Here is a 4913-nt window from a genome sequence, read left to right as displayed (position 1 = left end):
CCAAGAGGCCACCTGGCCAGCAAGGGTGTGTTCTGGGTGGTTGACCCTGGCTTTCACAAAAGCCAAGACTTTGCCTGGCTCTTCCAGTGTTGGCATCTTTAAAGCATTTGTATACCTGAGGAGGAAGAGGGCAAACACCAGGGAGGGAGTCTAAGAGTGGAGCGTGGGAAGGCCCAGGAAAACAACCCTCCCCCAGGCTCAGCCCCCAAAGTTCCCACTGTGACCTCTAAGGGGGAGGTATAAGTGGTAAACAGAACAGTGGCCTAGGAGTTGGGAGACCAGGTTCTGCTCCTGGGAACCACTAGCTGTGTGTCACTAGAGAAGTCACCTAACCACTCTGGCCTTACCCATAAAATGAGGGCACTGGACTCACAGACCTACTCAAAATGCAAGCCACTAGGTAGTGCAGAATATCCTATAACTCAAGTACTTGTAGTAGTGCATTCAGGACGTCATTTAGTGAAACCAATGCTTACCCTTGAACCTCTCTGGCCCCATCTTATCTAACAAGAGTTTATCGAAGGTTGGGCGTGTGGCTCATGCCTGTAATCTTAGCACTCTGGGCTGCCAAGGCAGGAGGATCACTTGAACATAGGAATTCAGATCAGCCTGAGCAAGACCCCCTCTCTACTAAAAATAGAAAACTTAGCTAGATGTGATGGTGGGCACCTATAGTCCCAGCCACTCAGGGGGTGGAGGCAGGAGAATTGCTTATACCCAAGAGTTTGAGGTTGCTGTGAGCTAGGCTGATGCTGCAGCACTCTAGCCTGGGCAACAAAGCCTGGGCAAAAAATAATGATAAAGAGTTTATGGAACACCTACTACATACAAAGCTTGGACTAGACTTTGCAAGTGATAAACAATGGGTTAATTTCAAGCAATGTGGCCTTTCTGGTCCAAGAGTTCATAAACACATGAAGGAGACAAGGCAGGCTGTGATGAGGCTGGAGTACAAGTTAACAAGGGTGCTCGAGGCGGAGGGACTAATTCTGCTAGGTCTGAGAATGGTTCTCGGAAGAGACTAGGATCTAAATGGAGGGATTGGCCTGCATCACTGGCTTTCAAACTTCTATGACCAGACCAAGGTAAGAAAGACACTTTACAGTAAGGTCTAGTCCCCACATACGTGTGACAGGTATCCCAGAGATCTTAGGGAAGCTTTCTACATTAGTCATATTAGAAGTATAAATCTATAAACTAACAAAAAACATCATTTGAGAATTTAGTTATTTAAACTTCTTTTACCTTTATTTAGTTGCATGAATTTTGTTTTGTTTTGTTTTGAAACAGAGTCTCACTCTGTCGCCCTGGGTTGACTGCCATGGCCTCATAGCTCACAGCAACCTCAAACTCTCGCGCTCGGGCAATCATCTTGCCTCAGCCTCCCAAGTAGCTGGGACTACAGGTGCCCACCACAACCTCCAGCTAATTTTTCTATTTTTAGTAGAGATGGGGTCTCCGTCTTACTCAGGATGGTCTCCCGAGCTCAGGCGATCCACCCACCTCGGCCTCCCAGAGTGTTAGGATTACAGGCGTAAGCCACCGTGCCCGGCCTAGTTGCATGAATTTTGAATAACCCATTTTTAATTTTGATATTGTATCAGATAATATTTATCATCTTCGGTAGACTAAAAAAAGACATTACAACAAAAATTGATTATTCAAAATTTGTGCAACTAAATAAAGGTAAAAGAATTGTAGGTAGTATTTTCCATTAATGTTCTTTATTACGTCTGTAGAGTTTATGCTTCTGAAGTTATTAAAGCTTAAAAGTGCTCTAAGACTTTTGATAGACTCTTTATATAAATAATACCTGACCCTAGACAAAGGACCCAAGAGATTTTTCCGACGTGAGTCTTCCCCTTTGCCAGAGGCTCTGGTGCTTTTTTTTTTTTTTAACTGCTTCTGTATTCCTTTCTGTCTAATAAAATCCTCTCTTACTGATGAAAAAATAAATAAATAATAACTGAAATAAAAATTTAACAAAACAATACCCGTATTTTATGAGACTCACTTTGATATTTTCTTTTTCATTCTATTCTGGTTATCTCATAAATAATTTTTTTCATGCTGATTTACAACCCTATAAATTTATTTTATGGTACTATAATGGGGTGTATTGGGCAGTTTGGTAGAATACATTTCACTGGGCTAGGTGAAGCTCGGTTCCTTATACCAATAAGAGTAGGTAAGTTCATGTCCTGGCCAGTGGGGCCAAGGTTCAGTCTGAGAAAGCTTCCCAGAGGAAGAGGATTTCTTACATCATCTCAGTATCAAAACCAAGATAGTCTGATGAGTTGCAGGCCCAAGGGTGACTGGAGGAGAAAGATAGGAATGAATGCTCGGCGGCAGCAGGAGGGGAGTGAGCGGATGAGGACCAAGAGGCCTGGCCATGGGAGCCCAATGGAAGGGAGATCCACAGGACACCAGGCGTGGAGCCCCGTGAAGCTCTGCACTTGACAGAGCAGTCTAGTGGGGCTATTCCTGCTCCGAGGCCGAGGCTGGTGGAGGGGCCTCCTGGACCTCGTTAACCACACTGTAGGGAATCTTCTCCCACACAGGGAGCAGGAATCCTTAATCCCAAAGTCCTGTGACTTCATTGGATTATGTGTCTCTTCTAAGGGACCCTTTCCCTTTGCCTGCAGTGAGCAAACTAGAGAGCGAGTCCTTCACCACCAGGGCTACTCACAGGTGTCTACTCACGGTGTCTCATTTCATTTCAGGATGTGGTCAGTACATTGAGGAACTTCAGGTTTCACGAAGAAAGTAGCAGCCAGGTTGGATTGAGAGAGGAGATGAGCTCTATTTAACCTGAGGCCTCTTTTTCCAAGGGAAATAAAAGGAGCAAAGACAAACCCCACTGCTTGGGACTATAAGGCAGTGAAGCGACCTGGGTGATTCTGAGTGCATCAGTCAGGGAGGCCCCCTTGAGGAGGTGAGTCTTGAGCAGGGGCAGCGGCTGGTAACCACGCCTTACTCTGCTAACCACTCTAACTCTGCTCTCTTTCTTGCCTTTCTTTCTTGAGGAGGTTACAAAAAGCAGCAGGGAAGATGCAGCCCGGGTGGCCCACACTGCCATGGCAGACACTTCCCAGTTCTGCAGGCCCTCTGTCTGGAATTCAGTTCCAATATTGATGGAGTGTCTAGCTCAGACAAAATCCCCCTACCCCTTGTGCTGGGACAGGAAACTGCCTCTATGTCGTAGCCCTCTTTCCTCCTAGAAGCCTCCCTCCCTACAGGGAACTCTGGTTCTCCCAGCTTGGCACTTACTGTCTGGGCTTTTATTATGTTTTAATCTTTGAGTAGGTAGCATAGAGTTCAAAGTACAAAGAGGTATTCAGTGTCTCTTCCCTAGATGAGTGCTACCTTGACCCAGAGTTACTAGTTCTCATTCTTCAACAAGACTGCAAAATCCCTTGGGAAAAGGGAGTCTTCCTAGCACCATATCCGCCCTCATCCATCCACATGGCTATTACCTTGGGTCAGACCCCGAAGCTTCTCTTAACTGTCCGTCTTCTTCTAGTCACCCTCCACCAGCTGCCCTTGCTCTTCCTGTAATGCTGGGCTCCCACCTAATTCTTTGCTGCTCCCCATGCCTCAGTTCAAGGGCAAACTCTTCAGTATGATGAACAGGGCCCTCATGACTTGGCTTCAGCTGCCTCTGCAGGCCCATCTTCTGCTACCCATCAGACTTCATACTGCCACATACCCAACTGCCTGCGGCTCTCTGATTGGCCTTTGCATATGCTATTCCCTCTGCCTGAACACTATTCCCTCTACCTGAATGTGCTCACCGGTCTGACTCCTATTTGTGGGTTAGTGCTCCACCCAAGTTGACCCATGTTTCTCCCCCTGTGGAACTTCTTCACAGACCTCCCCATTTGCTGGGTTTCCTGCACCCCCTCCCCTACAGCACTCAAGGGTACTCCCCTCTTGCTGTCTTTTGGGTGAGTAATCTGTGTTTACACTCTGATTCCCTCCACTCACTATGCTCATTGAGGGCTGGGCTTGTTTGTCTCTGCGTCCCTGGCGTCTTACAGAGGACCCAGCAAGTAGCAGGTATTCAACAAATATTGGTAGAATAAATAAACCTTCTATCTTCCAGACAATGCTTGATACAAAATAGATGCTCAAAGATAGCTCTTTGTTTGATTTTTAATGCTGCTGCTGAATCTGATGGTATGAAAGAAACCACGTATCTCCCCCAGTCTGGAGTGAGCCCAGCTCCCCACTGAGATCGTCCCAGCCACTGAGATTCTCCAGACCTCAGACATTAGGCTTTTCCATAGGCAGGAACTTGCAAGTTTAAATAACACTATTAATAATTGGACTAGAATTACTTTTTTTTCTTTTTCAAGACAGATTCCCACTCTATTCTCACTTACCCTGGGTAGAGTGCCATGAAGTCATAGCTCACAGCAACCTCAAACTCTTGGGCTCAAGTAATCCTCTTGCCTCAGCCTCCTGAGGAGCTAAGACTACAGCTGCCCACCACAATGCCCAGCTAGTTTTTCTATTTTCAGTAGAGACAGGGCTCTCACTCTGGCTCAGGCTGGTCTCAAACTCCTGAGCTCAAGCAATCCACCCACTTCCATCTCCCAGAGTGTTAGGATTACAGGCATGAGCCACTGTGCTGGCTAGAATTACTTTTAAGCAAAACACACAAGGCATGATGAGCGTGGCTTTGGCCAAGGAACAGGTACTTGAGGATAACTGCTGAGAAGTAGAGTAGGGGGTTATTATAATAACAGAAACAATTGATACCATTTATTGAGGGCTTGGTATATGATGGGTACTCTGCCTGACTATTTTACCTATTATTTAATCCTCACCACAACCCTGTGATTTAGGTATTAGTTACCCCCACTTTATAGGTGAGGATACAAAGGATTAGAGGGATTAAGTAAATCACC

The 4913-nt window shown here is 46.1% G+C and overlaps 1 protein-coding gene across 1 annotated transcript in view; it reads left to right on the top strand.

Moving 5' to 3' along the window:
- The window catches only part of GALNT6 (polypeptide N-acetylgalactosaminyltransferase 6), a 44282-nt gene that overhangs the window by 14658 nt on the left and 24711 nt on the right, over positions 1-4913 (top strand). Inside the window, exon 2 of the mRNA XM_003790393.3 lies at positions 2887-2935. The gene's annotated coding sequence lies outside the window, so the exon portion shown is untranslated. The remainder of the gene's footprint in view (positions 1-2886; positions 2936-4913) is intronic.

The sequence above is a fragment of the Otolemur garnettii genome, unplaced genomic scaffold, assembly GCF_000181295.1.
Source record: "Otolemur garnettii isolate 467f Iridium unplaced genomic scaffold, OtoGar3 scaffold00043, whole genome shotgun sequence".
Taxonomy (NCBI): Eukaryota; Metazoa; Chordata; class Mammalia; order Primates; family Galagidae; genus Otolemur; species Otolemur garnettii.
Note: the sequence above shows the minus strand (reverse complement) of the source record. Positions and strands in the feature narration are given on the sequence as shown.